This window comes from Ascaphus truei, unplaced genomic scaffold (assembly GCF_040206685.1).
Source record: "Ascaphus truei isolate aAscTru1 unplaced genomic scaffold, aAscTru1.hap1 HAP1_SCAFFOLD_350, whole genome shotgun sequence".
Classification (NCBI taxonomy): Eukaryota; Metazoa; Chordata; class Amphibia; order Anura; family Ascaphidae; genus Ascaphus; species Ascaphus truei.
Genome location: NW_027456508.1, coordinates 98,696 through 121,216, shown reverse-complemented (window position 1 = coordinate 121,216; position 22,521 = coordinate 98,696). Strand labels below are relative to the sequence as shown.

Below are 22,521 nucleotides of genomic sequence, written 5' to 3'. Positions count from 1 at the left end.
CACAAATCACTTATTAATCCACCGGGGCGACCTATTATTTCGGGAATTAATTCGCTCACTGCTAATCTCTCTTCTTATGTAGATTTCTTTTTACAACCACTAGTATCCACTTTACCTTCACATTTACTTGATACCACCTCTTTACTCACTATTTTCACTGAATTTAATTGGAAACCAACATATAAACTTGTTACATTAGATGTTCAGACACTGTACACGTCTATTCCCCATAAAGGGGGATTAGATGCGATTAATTATTTCTTATCACTACATGGCACTTTACCTCTTCATCAGCGTAGGTTCATTCACGACTCAATTGAATTTATTTTGACACATAATTATTTTCTATTTGAGCACGAGTTTTATTTACAACTGTGTGGCACTGCTATGGGGACACGTTTTGCACCATCTTTTGCAAATTTATACATGGGATGGTGGGAATCGTTACATATATGGGGTGCTGATGTATCTCCGCCGCAGTTGGTCATGTGGCGGAGATACATCGATGATGTGATCGCCATCTGGGATGGCGATAGCACCTCATTTGATAACTTCGTGGATGGGTTGAATAAGAATGAATTCAACCTCACCTTCACAAGTGAGCTGAGTCCAAATACTATCACCTACTTGGATTTGGAGATATATGTTTCTGAAAACAAGCTACTCACTAAAACCCACTTTAAGAGCACTAATGTAAACTCTTTCTTGCACCCCACGAGTGGCCATGAAAAAAGATGTATTGATAATATCCCCTACAGCCAGTTCTTGCGGATGAGGCGAAATTGTACTGACTTAGAGACATTTAAATCTCAGTCACAAATACTTCAAGAACGATTTTTACAAAAGGGATATGATAGAACCACTGTTAAAAAAGCATTTAATAAGGCATTACGCTGTAATAGGGAAAAATTAATTTGCCCCAAAAGTAAGAACTTAGATCACCATATAAACGCCAATGACACTGGGAGTCAGGATACACCCATACATTTAGTGGAAGATACGATTGACAGTGAAGTCATCACATCTAACACTGTACCACAAATTGTGAGGCCAAAAATAAAGAAACACATGGAAAAATACAGACCAGACAAGGATAATAAGACACCGTATTTCATTACCAAATTTAATAGGTCACATAATAAGATAAGACATATTCTTAATAAATATTGGTACATTTTACATTTGGACCCCATTTTGACAAAGTTTTTACCAGAAAGACCTCCTATTGTTTTTACTAAAAGTGATAATCTTAAAACCATGTTGGCCCCGAGCCTTCTAAAGGGTAGTGTCCCCAATAAGAAGAAGGACCTTAGAGATCTATTGGGGCTTAAAGGTAATCATAGATGCAATAGATGTAAAATTTGTCCAAGGATGCTGACACAAGATCACTTTAAGTCCAAAATGACAGATCACGAATATGAGATTAAAAACTATATTGACTGTCTGTCCACATATGTTATATATATTTTACAATGTGGGTGTGGACTACAATATGTAGGTCGCACAAAACGCCATCTGAAAATACGTGTGATGGAACATTTAAGAAATATTGTCAACATCCCTAAAACATTGACCTCTGGTAAACCATTAACCCATTTGCTGTCCCATTTTAAGGATGTCCATCAATGCAGCACCACAGGGGTCAAATACATGGGTATAGAACATATCACCACTACTACTAGAGGTGGCGATAAGGATTTATTTATCGCAAGGAGGGAGCAATTCTGGATATACACACTCCAAACTAAACATCCTGGGGGGTTAAATGATTATGTGGAGTTGACTCCCTTCTTGCGGTAACTAAATGACAGGTGATCTTTTCTTTGCAGTCTGGTTTTATCAAAATTTCAGAATTGAGATGCATTCTATTTTAGCCAATTTTATTCAACATGTTATTGATATTTTTGTTTGTTTTTATGTCTTTTTTTACCTTGCACATGTTTTTCCTTTTCCTCCTTCCTTTCCCTTTCCCCTTTCCCCCCCTTCTTCTCCACATCAATTTCTTTATATTATATGTTTTATGTTTAACTGTTGTATTTTTATGTGGTAGCACAATGTTTTATTAATACTACTTTTTTACATATATTTTCAAATGTATTTTATATGTGACACTTGTTAAAAGGGCCACCTGTAGGTATCTCTTTATGTATTTCCACTGGTGAGTGGCACTTTTGTCTTTTATTATCTAATTATTACTCAAAGTGCCACCACTGCAATACAGCATCAATATCCTGTTCATTTTAACATTAAGGGGCAGGCTTGGTGAAGTTGAACCATCCCCCTTTTCTATTTAACCAATAGTGGATTGGATGTTCTTTTATTGGTATTAACCAATCATCTATGTGGTATATAAAGGACCCCAAACAGGTGCCCCTGATATCGCCTGAGGAAGAATACTTTTGTATTCGAAACGCGTCGCGAAGGGTGTCGCTGGTCTGTTTATCACATACAGCCAGTCTTCACACAAGTGTTTTTATTGCTATTTTTATTGCCATTTTCGATCGAAACGGAAAACGGGCGGGCACTTCCGGGACTACTATAGGGGGCCTCATTTGCCGCGCATGCGCACTACGCAGATCAACACGCCGACAAGCGTGTGAAGCAGAGACGCAGCGCAGCCTCTGAATACAGCCCCAGCGCGCGGGGCTTGTTCCTGAGGACTGAGATTACCCCCCCTCTTCATCCCATATGTTGCCCTACCAATAGAAGTGACGATCGTGATCTGGACCATTAAAGTTTTTATATATGTAAGTGCATATTATTATCTTTATTTGTTGTCAATACATATCAAATCTCAATCTTGGTGCGCTTTTGTGTTTTTTCTTTTTTTCTGGGACTTGGTATCGCGGTTGGAGTTTTCCTGCTGGGATCCATATTGGAGGTGGGGGCAGACACCTTCAACACTAAGAGCTGCAAGAGATTAGAGAGGAACCACCATTCCACTATCCTAAAGAGCAAGAGCGCGGACTGGACTCAATTTTCTCAATTATATTGCACCAGATATCAACTTGATTTAATGACACCGATTGAATTGAACACACCTGTGAGTCATATAATGTTTATTAACATGAGGGACTATTTAACACCAGATAGCCCCTTTGGTGTCCATCCCCTGATGAAATCCGCAAAGGCGGAAGAAACGCGTAGGGACTGTTTACATTGTAACTACGGTGGCTGACCTGCCTTCGGCACCAGAGAGAGACCAAGGAAACACAAGCAAAGTCCTTCCGGTATCCAGTACCACATGCGTGGGAGTAATGGCGGACGCACGCTGCTGAGAAGCTCCTGACGGATGGTTGATATACACCCTGGAGAAAACGGCGTTCTCAAGTACTGGAATACGAACTAATCGTGAGATTGCAGAGCGGAGGTGACTGTGGAGTCTTCGTTTGGTGCATGGGCAGGTCCCATAAAATGCTTGTTTTAATCAGACAAATTGTAAGTGTGCATTTGTCATGTCCATGATTTATTAAATTGTTCATCTGATTTTACACAAGGATCGGGCGCTTTTTCTCTTTTTTCTCTTTTCTTTTTCTAATATATATACATATATATATATATATATATATATATACATATATATATATATATACATATAGTATGTATATATATATATATATATCATACTATATGTATATATATAGTCTGTTTTATACACACATACACGTGTGTGTGTGTGTGTGTGTGTATATGTGTGTGTGTGTGTGTGTATATATATATATATATATATATATATGGTATAACCCAGAGGTGCGCCAAGTGGGGGGGGGGGAGATTTTTCGGGGGGGGTGGCGCGTGGTTGCAGAGGCCCCGCGCACTTCCTCGAGGCATTACCTTGACTCTGCCGGCGTCACTCGTGTCCATGGCAACGCGGTGTTAAATTACGCCGCGGAGTCATGTGACGTCACCCTCGTCAAATGCCGCTGCAGGTCACGTAACGCCGCATCAAGGTGGATTCCACTCTGTAATTCCGGTGTCTCGTCTTGGTTGCGTACCAACTTCCCTTCCGGCGTCAAGACGGATAGTGTGGCAATAACGAGAAGAAAGTACCTACGCGTTTCTTCAGCACACGGCCGATTTCATCAGGGGATAATGCTACAACTCACTCGTAATGGTTTTATAGTCCTACAGTCCAATTGGTAATGGCATAATAGATCACATGTGTTACTGATTTTAGATAATACAGTAATAGATTCTTGTATGACACACACACACACATATATATATATATACACACATACGTATGTATATATATATATATATATATATATATATATATATATATATATATATATACACACACATACATATATATATTTACACACACACACATACATACATATAAAACGGTCTTCTTCGGAGAGAAGAAGATATATATATGTATATATAAATATATATATATATATATATACATATATATATATATATATGTGTGTGTATATGTGTATATATATATTTACACACACATATACACACACATAATGTTATAGGTTAGCGGTGCGTGAACTGGGGGGCGGGAGATTTGTCTGGGGGTGCGCGGGCGGGTGCATAGGTCCCGCGCTCCTCCCCAAGGCATTTAAATGAAATGCCGGGGATCACGTGAGGCCTCTGCAACAGTAACACTGACCGGGATTCAGATACGTCTCCATGGCAACGCGGCATCATATGACACCGCGGGGTCATGTGACGTCACTCGACCCCGGAGCGTCATTTGCCGCAGCTGGCAGGTAGGAGAGGGGGCGCAAGACCGGGGGAGGCAAGGCAGGGGGACGCAGCTTCAGAAGTTTGCGCTCCCCTGTTATAGATTACCATGCCAACAAATTGTAATAGTGCTACAGGGATCAATAAATATTACATTTAATACTTAATTATTGTGATGTTTCTAATCTACTGTGTGTTACAAATAACATTAATATCTTACAACTGAATACATTGCAATAATGTGATACCTATTTATTTGTGATTTAAAGTGTGTTACATAGTGATAAATTATCTAATAAATAAATCTTAAACTAATCCCACACAGTGACTACTTAATTCTGTGAATAAATGTGTTTTTAATGTCATTACTATGAAGGAGATGAAGATATAGTGTATATATAAATTCCTACCTGCAAACGCCGTCTCAGCCTGTCAGAATACGCGCAGAGTGACCTGTCGTGACACGTCAGGTCACTCTGTAACCGAACCCGGATCTGTGACGCATATGTACTGAGGGGTTGGATCCCCCACGGTTATTTCTTGTTTTATTAATAAATAATTTACTATATTTTAATCTCTGGTGCGCATTGTGTGCATTTTTCTTCTTGTCTGCACAGTGCTTCAGATGCTGCATCTGAAAAAATGCCGGTGGATCGGGATGTGAGGTAGGGAAGTGACGTCCGCGCCGGAACGTTATTGCCACGCCTCCAAATATTCATTGCCACGCCCCCAAATCGCGCCCGAAGCATACCCTGCAAAGCCATAAAAAAGCTCAGACTTCAGCAAGTGTATTGCAGCGTGTGCCTTCCCTCCGTCTGAAATACTATAGACGCAGCCTTATCGACGCTTACTAAATAGGCCCGTGTCTCTCTCTCTCTCTGTGTCTCTGTCTCTCTCTGTGTGTCTCTGTCTCTCTCTGTGTGTCTCTGTCTCTCAAATCAAATCAGCTTTATTGGCATGACAAAAGAACATTTCAGTATTGCCAAAGCGTGAGTAATAGGGGGTGTGGGACAATGATTACACGAATACTAGGGGGTACGGTATAATGGTTATACATTACATTACTTTTGTCTCTCTCTCTGTGTGTCTCTCTCTCATTCTCTGTATCTCTCTCATTCTCTGTCTCTCTCTCTCTGTGTCTCTCTCTCATTCTCTGTCTCTCTCTCATTCTCTGTCTCTCTCTCTCATCCCTGTATGATAGGTATGTTCCAACTCTATTTTTTGCTCTTCTTTTCCGTTTGAGAGGAGGGAGTCCCTCACCTCTTCAGCCACACACCAGGAACGCTGGATTGCTTATAGACGTTCGGAGAGGCGGATACAGTCGTGGATTGCAGGCACTGATTTATCTGGTAAGTACCGCAAACATGCTTGAACAAGGGCCGTAGACATTTTATTTGATGGTTTAGATTATCATTGTCTGTGGTTGTTAGTTATTGGTATTAGAGTTTTTTGATGTTGTTACGAATCAAATACATTTTGAAGTAGTAATCCCCTCCGAACTGGGCATTCCTGGCCAATAATGCCCTGGCTGTAAGAGTTGAAGGGCCCAAGCAAAGCCCCCACCTCTATACACACTAACACTGCAGGGGCATCAGAGTGTCTCATTGTCATGGCAACGGGGGGTGTCACGTGATGTAATTTGTTTAATAAATTATTTTTTAAGGTGTCCCGGTTTTTCATTTTCGAAATCTGGTCACCCTATGTATTTATGCTGCATTCAGTGTTGTAATGTGCTGTAATTGGGTTACATGGCGTACATAGTGTATATACCGCATTCAGGGTAAGTGCTGTATGTGGATTATAAAGTGTATATATGCTGCATTCAGGGTTATAAGGTCGTTTATAGAGTATATACTGCATTCACGGTTACGTGCGGCATGTGGAGTATAAGGTGTATATATGCTGCATTCAGTGTTATAATGTGCTTTAAGTGGGTTACATGGCGGGTATAGCGGATATACTGCAGTCAAGGTTACGCGCCGTATTGGATTATAACGGGTATATATGCTACAGTCAGTGTTATAATGTGCGGTATTTGGGTTACAGGGGTGTATACGGTACCGCAGTGGTGGTGGCGTGCTGTATTTGGATTATATGGTATACACTGCGATCACGGTTACATGCTGGGTTCTGAATATAATGTTTATAGACCACATGCGGGGTTACATGACGGGTCTGGATTATATGGTGTATATGCTGCATGCTTGGCTTCGGGCCATTGCGTGGAGCATATGGTGTGTGTATATACTGCCTTTGGGGGTCATGTGCTGTATTGGTCCAGCGTTACATGCTACATTCAGGACGACGTGGGGTATACGGTGCGTTATGCTGCAGGCAGAGGTATAACGCGTGTAGGGGTTAATTTCACTTCCTGTTCAGCGCAGGCCATGGTAGGGCATGGGTAATCCCTCTTCCTGTTCAGCACTTGGCTCCCTCTATCGTATGGGTAATCCCATTTCCTGTTTAATATACGGCCCTGCGGTTGTATGGGTAGTCCCATTTCCTGTTTAATATACGGCCCTGCTTTTGTATGGGTAACCCCACTTCCTGTTCAGCACATGGCCCTGCTATGGATGGGTAACCCCCCACTCACTGTTCAGCACAGGGCCGCATGCCCCTGGTTTGGTGTGTGTGATCCCACTTCCTGTTCAGCGCATGGCCTGGGATGGTGCGGGTAATCCCACTTCCTGACTGGGCACGATCAGGAAAATATGCTGGTATAGCAAATATGCATGCGGGAAGGGGGTAAAGGGGCGGTTGCAAATAGCAGGCCTAACGCAGCGTGGCGCGATTATCAAAGTCTGGCAGGGGAATTGGGTCTCGACGTATTGGGAGTCGGGACCTTGCTATCATTTGTCCTAAACTTAAGGGCAAGGGGTTTAGCGGGAGGATCCATAGGGAAAAAAGTGACAGGAGTCTCCTTCTTTTTGCAGCTAGAAGGCAAGGGGGACCTAACGAAGGCGTTTATCATCAAAAGGGTCCTAGCGGGGTTAACAAAGGGGACGGCGACAAATGACAGCAGAAGGCCAGTGACACCAGCGATATTAGAAGGTTTAATGCAGGCCACAGACAGAGTGTGCCTATCGGGGTTCGAGGCGAAACTTTTCCGGCTGACGTTTGCATTGGCTTTCTTCGCAGCACTGCGAGCCGGGGAGTTGGTGTGCGCGTCGCGCAAGGGCGAGGGAGGGATGCAGTTTGAGGACATAGTCTTAGGGGAAGGGTGGGTCAAACTACACGTGAAAAGGTCAAAAACAGACCAGCGGGGAAGGGGAGCGTGGATATCTTTGCTAGGGCTACCAGGGACCAAATTTTGCCCAGTGAGCACGCTCAGGGAATACTTGGCATGCAGGCCAGACGGTCAGGGTCCCCTGCTCCTTCACGCGGACGGGGTACCGTTATCTAGATTCCAGTACCTGCGGGTTTACCGCATGTGCCTAAGACACCAGGGCCTCGAAGAGGCACAATACGGGACACATTCGTTCCGGATTGGGGCGGCAACGGAGGCATCACGCGCGGGGCTGTCAGTAGCTGCGATACAAAAGATAGGGCGATGGAAGTCTAACAGATACCGGTCCTATATCAGGCCCGCATTATCTGGTATTTAGCGTGCTTGGATAAACCCCCTCATCCTCTTTATACCTTCACAGACGCCGCACCCACTTGGATAATCGGAGACTCGCTTATACACTGGGCAGAGAAGCGGGCTGTCAAACGCCCATGCGGGGCTAACCTCGGGTTGCGAACGGAGGAGGCAAATGTGGTATGGGGGGGAGGTTGGGGGCTGCGGTGGGCTCAGTTGCTCCCGCGGCTAATGGTGATGGGCAGGGATAGGAGGGCGCCGCAGATCTTGCTCCTCCACGTCGGGGGCAACGACCTGGCCGCTCGACGCTACTTCAAGCTGGTTAATTCAATAAAACACGACCTGGCCCTCATACTCACCAGTTGGCCAGAAGTACAGATCGTTTGGTCGGACATATTGTGCAGGAGAGTGTGGAGGGGCGCGAGGGCACCGGGCGCCATCGACCGAGCGCGGGTCAAACTGAACAAGATGGTGGGGAAGTTTGTGACGCAGTGTGGGGGATGGCAGATCACCCATCCCGAGTTCGACAACAAGTCAACTGGCCTGTTCCGGGTCGACGGCACACACTTATCCGAGATAGGGGCGGACTTGTTCAATAACGAATTGCAGGAGGGGTTTGAGAGTGTCCTTGCGGGGTTGGCGGCACGGTCTAATTTAAGGAGGTTTAAATAGAGCCGTGAGTGGCGGCAGTTCGGGGGTAAGTGCTTGTCCTTGCCAGATGGGCTCGGGGCGGGCGTCGCCCGGGGGTAGGAGCGATTGGGCGGGGTCAAGCTAACGTGACACCCGGGAACCCACTCGCAACAACGGCCGGCTCTTTAGGGGTCGGCCGGGTAGGGGGGCAGAAGGCCAAGGCCTGGCTGACCCTCTGACCCCACTCTGGCTTGGACTAGCGCTTACTCCAGTATTATGATTGTTAATAAACAAAGCCGCGGCCTTTTATACCTCCAAACTGAGTCTGTCATTACTCGTCTGTTATATGTGGGTACCGGTTCCAAGTGGGAGGGGGTCCCTCGCAGCCTCCCTGGTCATGCAGGAGACAGAAAGGTAGATAGAGACACAGACATAGAGCTACCAGAGAAGGTGTTACATGGGTGAGTGCTGAGTTATTACTGTGACTCTCTGATGCTAACATGACATTAGGTTCTGGGCTCTGCGTCCCACACATGATGAACACCATGACTGTATAAAACTGAGGGGTACATATATATGTATATATATATAGCAACTGTAAATATTACTGTATGTTCATTTGCATGTCTTAGACAGGTCTGCAACCCTGTCTTTCCCCATTATCACCCAGCATACAGCGCTTCCACTGCAGCAAGGGATTCTGGGAAATGACATGCAAATGAGCACTCAGTGCCACCTTTTGTCTCAAGCTCGTATTACACAAGCCAATCCTCAAGCCAATGCATGCCGTTTTAAACACAGCTTTTAGACAGAGGCTGGGATGAGATGCAAAGCCATTAAACCCACTCACAGACATTTTTTTTTTTTTTACGGTTCACATACTGCACCGACACACTTTATTCGAGCAAATACCCAGTATGTACCTGGCAGATACCTGGAATGCGCCGCTCCTCACCTCTGGCAAGCCCCGTTGCGTTTGCCTTCGCAGCCTGGGTTCATGCCTGGCTGACGGGCGGCTGATCTGTTAAATGATAATGATTAGGATTTAATAGGCTGCAATGCTTCGCGTGTCTACCAGATGGCATAAATTCATGAATTGTAATGCAGTATATATATATATACTGTGCAGTATTGCAGCCAGTGGGAATAAAATGCTTCAATCCCTGCTTGGAAAATACCTCAATGCACTCGGGCAGAAAACAGTCACAAACCTCAATACACCCGGGTATACCCGAATTCGTGGGACTAGCCGAGCTCGAATAAAGTGTGTCGCCAGTGTATTAACAACCATTTAGTATCATTTTACAGAAAATAATAAACCGAAAACATCACTATACAATCCTTATATTGCCAAGACAAAAACCAACCCAAAGGCACAAAACCATTCTAAAAAGCCAAACAAAACAACACATTCCAAGGCATCATCTGTGCATCTACTACCAAACACACTCAATGCAAAAAAATATGGTTACTTCCCATTTCTACACACGACTTTTCGTACTTTCCACAGGACATTTAACATTGCATCTAATTACTTCACGTGTCCCAGCAATTTCTCTAACGCCTCACGGATATGATACGTACTACATTGTATTTCTAATTTTCTTACTTCCTCTTTAGACACCTCTGCTTTTGTGAACTGTACTTTCAGCCATTCCGTTTTTGAAACATTTAACCCTAAGTCACCTGCCTCTTTATTTATATTATTTATCACCTCTTTTACATGCCACTCCCTCGCCTTCCTTTCTCTCTCGCTTTCATAACTTACTTTTGTTCTTCCACTAAGGCCTGCCTTTTCTCCTTTTCCCCCTTTACTTTCCCTAATCTCTCCCCCTTCACCCCCACTCTGTTGGCCTGCCTTTCCATCACTTTCATTCCCACTTACTCCACTTACACTTCCCTGTATTTTAGTTCCCTCCACGCTTATCTGGCTTTGTGAGGACGAGCTATTGCTCTCACTTCTCTCCTTCTCCCTCACCTCTCCCCTAGCCTCTTTTATTTTAACCCACTGTACATGCTCCTTTTTTAATTCTTCATACTGCTCTTTTGTCAGCTGTTTTCTTTGGTACATCAGTTTTTCTAATCTTTCTATTATCTGTTCCTCACTACTCCCCCCATGCTGCTTCCGAAAAATACCAACCCAAAATAGAACATCTCCCACTGCATCTTCAAAATGTTCCATCTTCTCTTTTAGGGTTACTTTCCCTGATACTTTTACAACTTTACCCTCTACACCTTCCTCTCTAGGCTCCCCTTTACTCTGGCTATCCTTATCTTCCTTTGTTTCTATCCCTTGCAGATTTTTACGCTTTTGAGCTTTTTCCCTCCTATTTCCATTTCCTCCTCCAAGACATCTTGGGGACCTTCCCTCCCCCTCTGTGCATCTTGAAACTCCATACTTTCCGCCCAGCTAGGTTCCACCACACTCAATGACCGTATTTCCCCCCTCCCCCCCCGCATCTTTCTGATGCACTGCTCCCGTCTCCTCCCCTCCCCCCACCTCCAGTTTCTGGGCCAAGGAGTCCAGGAAGAGATCTTCCTCTTTTTTCTCCACGATATCACTTATAGAACCCGCCAAACCCTCTATTGGGCCACTTGCTAGCATTTCTTCTCTTCTTAAATCCTCCTCATACATTGCTGTTATAGCCGGATCAAGCCCTCCCTGTTGGGAACTCTCCATCTCACAAATTCCCAGACCCTCAACTGTCTCTTCCCCTTCGTCTAGCACAATGTCCCCTTTTGCTGCCTGGGCATATGTCCTTTTTGTGCACTGCCGTGCCAAGTGTCCTTCCTCTCCGCAAAGATGGCATCTCTTAGGGACTCCACAGTTGGCTGCAGTATGTCCCTCTTCCCCGCAATTACGGCACACAATTCCCGTTTTCGTGCAACCCTCCTTTGTAGGTCCAAAAGTGTGGCAATGCCTGCAATATAGAGGCTGTCCCGAGTAAAACAAAAATCCTCTGTCTCCTCTGATATTGAACATGGCCGGTGGGTGTGTCACTCCTCCCGCACATGATGGATCCCGTCTGAACCGTACCCAGAAACGTCTCTTCCCGTTGAACATGCCATACGGATTTTTTAGTTCTTCACCTCCTCTAATCATTTCCCAATACCGGTTCAAAAAAGTCACAATCTCCTCTTTCCTTGCATACGGAGTGTACATGTGAAGTACAAGTGGTCTCTCCTCCAGCATAAAACTTGGGATTACCTTTACATGCAAATGAACATACAGTAATATTTACAGTTGCTTTATGCTTTACTGTGGAGGGTTTTTGTCACTTTTTTACCCACCATAACCTTAATAGTAGTGGTGATTACCTAGTCTAGTCTCAAACCTGCTTTGCCATTAAGACCAACCCCACACTGATGAGACCCATTAAGGTCGAAACAGCTGTGTAGCTGAGCCTGTGTCCCCTTGGCCTTGAGTCATCGTCCCTTCGGGGACTAAAGACTCCTGCTGCTTTTGGGGGGGCACGCCATCTCGAGCTAAGAGGAGTGATCCTGAGTGAGCGGTTCTGAGCGAGCGGATGCGGAAGTGAGGGGCCGGCACCTTTGCCCTGGGACATCGCCTTTACTGGCTAAAGTCCCTTGCTGCTTTTGGGGTGCCGCACCTGAGCTTGGGAGAGCAGAGATGACATCGCAAGCTGGAATGCGCAATTCCATTCGGTTCCTGATCGAGGAGACCGAGAGAAGTCGAGTGAACCTGCTGTGGATAGTGGAGAAGGTGCTGAAGCAATTGATCGGTCTGGACACTGAGAGGATCTTCTGCCTTCAGGATTTCCCTGCACAGGGGATTTATGACCTGACCTGTCATCAAGAAGCGGATGTTTGGTGCACTTTTGAAAAGTGCAAGGAGAAGTCTGGTGACCCGATATTACACGGCATCAAGGTAATACCAAGTTTTATGCTGGAGGAGAGACCACTTGTAATTCACATGTACAATCCGTATGCAAGGAAAGAGGAGATTGTGACTTTTTTGAAACGGTATTGTGAAATGATCAGAGGAGGTGAAGAACTTAAAAACCCATATGGCATGTACAACGGGAAGAGACGTTTCTGGGTACGGTTCAGACGGGATCCATCATGTGTGGGAGGAGTTACACACCCACCGGCCATGTTCAATATCAGAGGAGACAGAGGATTTTTGTTTTACTCGGGACAGCCTCTATATTGCAGGCATTGCCACACTTATGGACATACAAAGGAGGGAGGGTTGCAGGAAAACGGGAATTGTGTGCCGTAATTGTGGGGAAGAGGGACATACTGCAGCCAACTGTGGAGTCCCTAAGAGATGCCATCTTTGCGGAGAGGAAGGACACTTGGCATGGCAGTGCACTAAAAGGACATATGCCCAGGCAGCAAAAGGGGGCATTGTGCTAGAAGAAGAGGAAGAGACAGTTGAGGGTCTGGGAATTTGTGAGATGGAGAGTTCCCAAGAGGGAGGGCTTGATCCGGCTATAACAGCAATGTATGAGGAGGATTTAAGAAGAGAAGAAATGCTAGCAAGTGGCCCAATAGAGGGGGAGGTGGAAGTGGAAATAATGGACACGAGCGGACCCAAGAAAGGGGCGCAAAAACGAAGTTTACAAAGTGACAATGATGTTTGTACAGTTGATGGGGAGGGGAAGAGTGAGCTACGGCAAGATAAGGTGACGAAGTCAAAGTTTTGTGCGCTGGATTTGTCCAGTATTGACGGGAGTGGGGAAGAGGAACAGACCGTAAGTAAAGGAAAAGAGGAAAATAAGAAGTTAGATAGGGAAGCGCAAGAAACTGAGGAGAAGGCAGGCCCTGGTGGTGCGAGTGGAAAAGGTAAAGAGGGAAAGAGTAAGTGTAAAGGGTTTGTTGTTAGTGGAAGCAAAAACGAGTCTTCGCAAGGGATAGAAACAAAGGATGATAAGGATTGCCAGAGTAAAGTGGAGCCTAGAGAGAAGGGTGTAGAGGGTAAAGTTAAAAAAGTATCAGGGAAGGTAACCCTAAAAGAGAAAATGGAACAATTTGAGAACGCAGTGGGAGATGTTCTGTTTTGGGTGGGTATTTTCCGGAAGCAGCATGGGGGTAGTAGTGATGAACAGATAATAGAAAGATTGGAAAAAATGATGTACCAAAGAAAACATCTGACAAAAGAGCAATATGAAGAATTAAAAAAGGAGCATGTACAATGGGTTAAAATAAAAGAGGCTAGGAGAGAGGTGAGGGAGAAAGAGAGTAGCGAGAGCAACAGCTCGTCCTCACAAAAAAGTCAGATAAGCGTGGAGGGAACTAAAATACAGAGAAGTGTAAGTGGAGTAAGTGGGAACGAAAGTGAAGAAAAGGCAGGCAAAAAAGGGATTGTACAGGCAAAAGAGGCAAATTCTGCGGGAGATAGTAAGGGGAGGAGCACCCAGGGAAAGGATGAAGTAGGGCTTACAAAGGAAGAGGTTTTGCACAATCAACTTGCGAGGGGATTTGGGCGGAGATATTGGGATGTGAAAGAGGCAAGGGACGGGTATGAAAAAAGTGTGATGTCTGGATTCCAGTTAGAGGAAAGTAAGAGAGGTTTGGAACGTATGGAGAAAGAATTAAAACAGATGATCGCATCACTTGAGAATAGAGAAAGGGTTTTTGTTTTTAAATGGAAGAATCTTGAAGTATATGGTTCTTATCTTTGTATGATGTTTTGGTTATAGGGTTTTTTCGTAAAGTTATGGTTTTTTTTTCCCTTCTGAAAAGTTTATCTTTGTGTTTGTATATATCTGAAGGATGAAGGAAGAAAATGTAAATATATTATGTTTTGGTGTCTTTCTAATGTTGGGTGACTGTTGTCACTATGGTGTGTTTTTTTGGTTTCCAAAAAAGTCTGTAAACTTAAAAAAGTTGTTGAATAAAAAAGTTAAAAAAAACAAGGTTGAAACATGTCTGTGAGTGGGTTTAATGGCTTTGCATCTCATCCCAGCCTCTGTCTAAAAGCTGTGTTTAAAACAGTGTGCATTGGCTTGAGGATTGGCTTGTGTAATACGAGCTTGAGACAAAAGGTGGCACTGAGTGCTCATTTGCATGTCATTTCCCAGAATCCCTTGCTGCAGTGGAAGCGCTGTATGCTGGGTGACAATGGGGAAAGACAGGGTTGCAGACCTGTCTAAGACATGCAAATGAACATACAGTAATATTTACAGTTGCTTTATGCTTTACTGTGGAGGGTTTTTGTCACTTTTTTACCCACCATAACCTTAATAGTGTGTCTATCTATCTATCTATCTATCTATCTATCTATCTATCTACTATATATTTGTGAAAGTGTTCTGTGGCCGTTTCTGTATGTGTCTCCCTGTGTCCCCTGTGTCCCTAGCGGCAATCCCATTGGCTCCCTTGGCCCGCCCCCGCACACCTCTCATTGGCCGGACACACACATACACTCACACAGAGATACACGGAGACACACGGAGACACACACAGGCAGGACACGGAGACACACACAGGCAGGACACTGAGACACACAAAAGATAAACACACACTGAGACACATACAGATACACACACACACACTGAGATACACACATACTGAGACACACACAGATACACACACACACACACTGAGATACACACACACTGAGACACACACAGATACACACACACACACACTGAGATACACAGACAGGACACAGATAGACAGACAGGACACAGATAGACAGACAGGACACATACACATATACAGACAGGACACACACACAAACACACACACACACACCACCCCCCCCCCCCTCTGTCCGTCCCACCCCCATCACGTGCGCCGCCCGGCTCCAGACGGAGGGGAAGCGCGGCCCTCCTACCCCAGCCGCTTCCTTACCTCCCCGGCGCTACCTCCCCCTCAGGTAAGTAACTGCGCGTCCCGCCTCAGCTTATGGCGCCAGTAACTCTCCCATTTCAGGCGCGCAGCCTCGCGCCTCAGGCCCACACAGGCCCACACAGGGTGCTTCCTGCCGCCGGCTGCACGCCTCACTCAGCCGGACGGCACATCGGGGGACAAGTGGGCGCCGGCGGGGGGGAGCGCGAGTCACGGGGAACGGGGGGGGGGGGGGCGAGTCATGGGGAACGGGGGGGGGGGCGAGTCATGGGGAACGGGGGGGGGGGCGAGTCATGGGGAATGGGGGGGGGGGCGAGCCGCGAGTCACGGGGGAACGGGTGGGGGGGCGAGCCGCGAGTCACGGGGAACGGGGGGGGGGGGCTTTGTGTTTTTCAATCAGATCGCCCAACAAATGTAACCCCCCTTCCTTGGGCTAATGTGAACTAATAGTAATAGCATGTTTATTAGGCCAAGGGGGTGATGTAGCGAGGCAAATTGTTGCAAGGTCTTTGCGCCCAACTTTGGTGCCGGGATTTGAAGGGTGACAACAGGAGGAGTTAGGGAAGAGTTCCCCCGTGGTATACACGGCTGTAGCAGACGTTTTTTGTGTGTGCATTATGAGGGACGTAATGACACCTGCCTTAACTGTCCAAGCAGTGTGTCGACCCCCCCCCCTTTCTCCCCCCCCCTCCCCTTTCTCCCCCCCTCCCCTTTCTCCCCCCCTCCCCTTTCTCCCCCCCCTCCCCTTTCTCCCCCCCTCCCCTTTCTCCCCCCCCCTCCCCTTTCTCCCCCCCCCCTCCCCTTTCTCCCCCCCTCCCCTTTCTCCCCCCCCCTCCCCTTTCTCCCCCCCGCTCCCCTTTCTCCCCCCTCCCGCTCCCCTTTCTCCCCCCTCCCCTTTCTCCCCCCTCCTGCTCCCCTTTCTCCCCCCTCCCCTTTCTCCCCCCTCCCGCTCCCCTTTCTCCCCCCTCCCCTTTCTCCCCCCTCCCGCTCCCCTTTCTCCCCCCTCCTGCTCCCCTTTCCCCCCCCCACTCCCCTTTCCACCCCCCCTCCGCTCCCCTTCCCCCCCCCCTCCGCTCCCCTTTCCCCCCCCCTCTGCTCCCCTTTCCATCACCCCCTCCGCTCCCCTTTCCCCCCCCGCTCCCCTTTCCCCCCCCTCCTCCGCTCCCCTTTCCGCCCCCTCCGCTCCCCTTTCCCCCCCCCCTCAGCTCCCCTTTCCCCCCCCCCTCCGCTCCCCTTTCCCCCCCCTCCGCTCCCCTTTCCCCCCCTTCCTCTGCTCCCCTTTCCCCCCCCTCAGCTCCCCTTAGCCCCCCCCTGAATATTGCTACTATACTCAGAGCTGAAATGCAAACAGGCTAACTGAAGGAATTAACCTTTCCACTGCCTGTTCTAACAGGACTGACAGAGGAAAGGCCCAGAATTAGCAATAGATGCCGAAGGCCTGGCTATATATATGTAGAAAAGCACTTTATGCCCCATGTTAGAGTGTAGCCTTTTCCCCATACAGTAAGGCCGAGTTCAGCGTGGCTGCTGCTGCGGCAGCGTGCGTCCACGCGCACCGCCCCCGCGTGCTCCTGCAGCCTGGCGATCTGTGTTCAGGCTGCAGGAGTCGGGTCGCGGCATTTGGGGGCTTGGCGGGGGGAATGTGTCACGGAGCTGGTTCGCTGAACCAGCTCACGTGATGCGACTGCAGCCCCAAATATCATTTCTGGTTACAGCGGCGTCAACGCTGCACTTTACCGCCCGTGGAGTTTTCAGTTTGAACACTCCCACCAAACAATCTGAAATTGCGACGGACGTGCGCACGCACGCGTCGCGTAGCAGCCACCCTGAACACGGCCTTAGAAAGGCAGCCAGTAATGTAATGTGTGTTTTAGCATTTCTTTGCATGCAGGCACAGTAATTCACTTAGCTGCGTTGTCTGCAGAGAAATGCTGGGTCGTGACAAAGGGCTGGGAGCAGCTAAGTGCCGGGACAAATGGTGAGCGGGGAAGGGCTGATTATCAGGTCCGGGGACGGACTCCCAGCGCGGTAGAGTCTATACACATAATATATAAAGCTTGGCCCCCTGCAGAAGCAATCCCTCCAGCCAATTAGGCGAGGGAAGCCCATGACCAGGGGGCAAGCCCCCTCCCCCCTCACCTCCCTGGGATCTCTGGGCCGCCGTCGCGGCCCCCCCTGGGGGGGGGGGGGGGCAGGCCTAGGTCAGTACAAAAGAGGCAGCCGGGAGCTGAATCTTCCATTCTGCTCCCGGTCTGCTGCGAAGTTTAGTGTCCTCTCCTCTCCTCCAGGTGAGTTTGTAGTCTCCCTTTGGGCCCGATCGCAGCATCCCCCCCCTCCGCCTCCGCTATGGCTGTCCAGGGGATAGTTGCGAGGCGGCCGGGGAGTGCTGCCACGGGGGATCCCCCTACCGCGCGGCTCTCCCTCCCTCAGCCTCCGTGGCTGGCCTGCTCGGCGGGCGGGGAGGGGGGGGCCTCCGGCGAAGGGGGGGATCCGCCTGCCGGACCAAGGGATAGCTAGTGGGGATCCCCCTTACCGCGTGGCTCTCCCTCCATCAGCCTTGGTAGCTGGCGGGCGGGGAGGGGGGGCCTCCGGGGAACGGGGGGATCCCCTTGCCGGTACCAGGGAATAGCCAGGGGGGTTTCCCTTGCCACGTGGCTCGCCCTCCATCAGCCTCTGCGGCTGGGGAGGGGGGGGGGGCCCAGAGGGAGGCACAACAACCCCCCACGTTTTTTTGCCACAACGGTTCCCCCAACAGAATGGCCGTGGGTATCCCCCAACCCCCCCCCCCCCCCCCCCGGGGTTGGAGCACGGGACACTCAGTGGGGTTACATGGCAGTGGTATAATGTGCTGTAATTGATTTCTTTCAACATTGGATAAAGTTATGATCAATGCTAGAATGGCCGTGGGTATCGCTGCATACCGCATTCGTAGTGATAGCGGGCTGTATGTGGGGAATAAAGTGTATACACCTCAGTGTGGTTATAATGCGTTGTATTCGGGGTATGGTTATAATGCGTTGTATTCGGGGTATAAGGCATACGAGCTGCATTCGAGGTACAATTGGCTGTAATTGGGTTACATGGCGTATATTGTATTTGGATTATAGGGGGTGTATATATACCGCATCCGAAGTTACAATGGGCTGTAATGGGGTGACATGGTGTATATAGTGTGTATACTGCACTCGTAGTTACGTTCTGTTGTACGCTAGGGTGTGTATAGGTGCTGCATTCGCCGTTACAATGTACTGTAACTGGGTTACATAGCGTATATAGTGTATATACTGCATTCACGGTTACGTGCTGCATGTGGAGTATAAGGTGTATATATGCTGCATTCAGTGTTGTAATGTGCTGTAATTGGGTTACATGGCGTGCATAGTGTATATACCGCAGTCAGGGTTAAGTGCGGTATGTGGATTATAAGGTGTACATTTGCTGCATGCAGGGTTATAAGGTGTCGTAATTGGGGTACATGGCGTATATAGAGTATATACTGCATTCACGGTTACGTGCTGCATGTGGAGTATAAGGTGTATTTATAGAGTGACCATTCGTCCCGGTTTTGCCGGCACAGTCCCGTTTTTTTCTGTGCTGTCCCGGTTGACAGTCCGTCCCGGAAATGTCCCGGGTTTTGCCCCTGGTGACTGGTACCGTGCGCGAGTCGGCGGCGGTGCGCGGAGGCGGCGGCGTGAGGAGGAGGCGGCGGCCGTATTTTTTTTTTCCCCAATAGCAGGATGCCGGGGGCGGGGCTTTAGAGTAGAAGCAGGGGATTGGTTGGAGGTCAGGATTTGCCGGGGGCGGGGCTTAGTATTGGGGACGGATGGTGTGTGTGTGTGTGTGTGTGTGTGTGTGTGTGTGTGTTCACCAGAAGGAAGGCTCACAGCTGGCAACTGAAACTGCCGGCAGACTGGAAAAAAGCCTCACTACTTCTGGCTCCCTACAGTGGCATTACAGGTAAGCACCATGTCGCCTGTGTGTGTGTGTGTCTGCCCCCTTCCCAGTCTGTGTGTGTGTGTGTGTCTGCCCCCCTCCCAGTCTGTGTGTGTGTGTCTGCCCCCCTCCCAGTCTGTGTGTGTGTGTATGACTGCCCCCCTCCCAGTCTGTGTGTGTGTGACTGCCTGCCTCCCAGTCTGTGTGTGTATGACTGCCCCCCTCCCAGTCTGTGTGTGTGACTGCCCCCCTCCCAGTCTGTGTGTGTGTGACTGCCCCCCTCCCAGTCTGTGTGTGTGACTGCCTCCCCTCCCAGTCTGTGTGTGTATGACTGCCCCCCTCCCAGTCTGTGTGTGTGTGTGTGTGTGTGACTGCCCCACCTCCCAGTGTGTGTGTGACTGCCCGCCTCCCAGTCTGTGTGTGTGACTGCCTCCCCTCCCAGTCTGTGTGTGTGTGTGACTGCCCCCCTCCCAGTCTGTGTGTGTGTGTATGACTGCCCCCCTCCCAGTCTGTGTGTGTGACTGCCCCCCTCCCAGTCTGTGTATGTGACTGCCCCCCTCCCAGTCTGTGTGTGTGACTGCCTCCCCTCCCAGTCTGTGTGTGTGTGTGTGTGTGACTGCCCCACCTCCCAGTGTGTGTGTGACTGCCCCCCTCCCAGTCTGTGTGTGTGACTGCCTCCCCTCCCAGTCTGTGTGTGTGTGTGACTGCCCCCCTCCCAGTCTGTGTGTGTGACTGCCTCCCCTCCCAGTCTGTGTGTGTGTGACTGCCCCCCTCCCAGTCTGTGTGTGTGACTGCCTCCCCTCCCAGTCTGTGTGTGTATGACTGCCCCCCTCCCAGTCTGTGTGTGTGTGTGTGTGACTGCCCCACCTCCCAGTGTGTGTGTGACTGCCTCCCCTCCCAGTGTGTGTGTGACTGCCCGCTCCCAGTCTGTGTGTGTGACTGCCTCCCCTCACTACTTCTGGCTCCCTACAGTGGCATTACAGGTAAGCACCATGTCGCCTGTGTGTGTGTGTGTCTGCCCCCTTCCCAGTCTGTGTGTGTGTGTGTCTGCCCCCCTCCCAGTCTGTGTGTGTGTGTCTGCCCCCCTCCCAGTCTGTGTGTGTGTGTATGACTGCCCCCCTCCCAGTCTGTGTGTGTGTGACTGCCTGCCTCCCAGTCTGTGTGTGTATGACTGCCCCCCTCCCAGTCTGTGTGTGTGACTGCCCCCCTCCCAGTCTGTGTGTGTGTGACTGCCCCTCTCCCAGTCTGTGTGTGTGTGTATGACTGCCCCCCTCCCAGTCTGTGTGTGTGACTGCCCCCCTCCCAGTCTGTGTGTGTGACTGCCCCCCTCCCAGTCTGTGTGTGTGACTGCCCCCCTCCCAGTCTGTGTGTGTGACTGCCCCCTCCCAGTCTGTGTGTGTGACTGCCCGCCTCCCAGTCTGTGTGTGTGTGACTGCCCCCCTCCCAGTCTGTGTGTGTGACTGCCTCCCCTCCCAGTCTGTGTGTGTATGACTGCCCCCCTCCCAGTCTGTGTGTGTGTGTGTGACTGCCCCACCTCCCAGTGTGTGTGTGACTGCCCGCCTCCCAGTCTGTGTGTGTGACTGCCTCCCCTCCCTGTTTGTGTGTGTATGACTGCCCGCCTCCCAGTATGTGTGTGTGTGACTGCCCCCCTCCCAGTCTGTGTGTGTGACTGCCCCCCTCCCAGTCTGTGTGTGTATGACTGCCCCCCTCCCAGTCTGTGTGTGAGTGTGACTGCCCCACCTCCCAGTGTGTGTGTGACTGCCCCCCTCCCAGTCTGTGTGTGTGACTGCCCCCCCACCCAGTGTGGGTGTGTGACTGCCCCCCCACCCAGTGTGGGTGTGTGTGTGACTGCCCCACCTCCCAGTGTGTGTGTGACTGCCCCCCCTCCCAGTGTGTGTGACTGCCCCCTCCCAGTGTGTGTGTGACTGCCCCCCTCCCAGTGTGTGTGACTGCCCCCCTCCCTGTGTGTGTGTGACTGCCCCCCCTCCCAGTTTGTGTGTGTATGACTGCCCCCCTCCCAGTCTGTGTGTGTGTGTGTGACTGCCCCACCTCCCAGTGTGTGTGTGACTGCCTCCCCTCCCAGTGTGTGTGTCACTGCCTCCCCTCCCAGTGTGTGTGTGACTGCCCCCTCCCAGTGTGTGTGTGACTGCCCCCCCCAGTGTGTGTGTGACTGCTCCCCTCCCAGTCGGTGTGTGACTGCCCCCCCCCCAGAGTGTGTGTGACTGCCTCCCCTCCCAGTGTGTGTGTGTGTGTGACTGCCCCCCCCAGTGTGTGTGTGACTGCCTCCCCTCCCAGTGTGTGTGTGACTGCCCCCCCAGTGTGTGTGTGACTGCCCCTCCCAGTGTGTGTGTGTGTGTGTGTGTGTGTGTGTGTGTGTGTGTGTGTGTGTGTGTGTGTGTGTGTGTGTGTGTGTGACTGCCCCCCTCCCAGTGTGTGTGACTGCCCCCCCTCCCAGTGTGTGTATGACTGCCCCCCTCCCAGTGTGTGTGTGACTGCCCCCCTCCCAGTGTGTGTGACTGCCTCCCCTCCCAGTGTGTGTGTGACTGCCCCCCTCCCAGTCTGTGTGTGTGTGACTGCCCCCCCTCCCAGTGTGTGTGTGACTGCCCCCCTCCCAGTGTGTGTGTGACTACCCCCCTCCCAGTCTGTGTGTATGTGTGACTGCCCCCTCCCAGTCTGTGTGTCTGTGTGTGTGTCTGTCTGCCCCCTGCCACTGTGTGATGCCCCTCTCCCAGTGTGTGTCTGCCCCCTCCAAGTCTGTGTGTGTGTGTGTCTGTCCCCCTCCCATTCTGTGTGTGTGTGTGTGTGTGTCTGCCCCCCTCCCATTCTGTGTTTGTGTGTGTCTGCCCCCCCAGTGTGTG

General features: G+C 49.5%; 1 long non-coding RNA gene across 1 annotated transcript in view; it reads left to right on the top strand.

Annotated features, from left to right (window-relative positions):
- The first annotated feature begins 5,327 nt into the window (after nucleotides 1-5,327).
- LOC142483648 (uncharacterized) overlaps nucleotides 5,328-22,521 on the top strand; it is a 45,045-nt gene continuing 27,851 nt past the window's right edge. The window contains exons 1-2 of the long non-coding RNA XR_012797408.1: nucleotides 5,328-5,366; nucleotides 5,945-6,050. This is a non-coding gene — a long non-coding RNA (uncharacterized LOC142483648). The remainder of the gene's footprint in view (nucleotides 5,367-5,944; nucleotides 6,051-22,521) is intronic.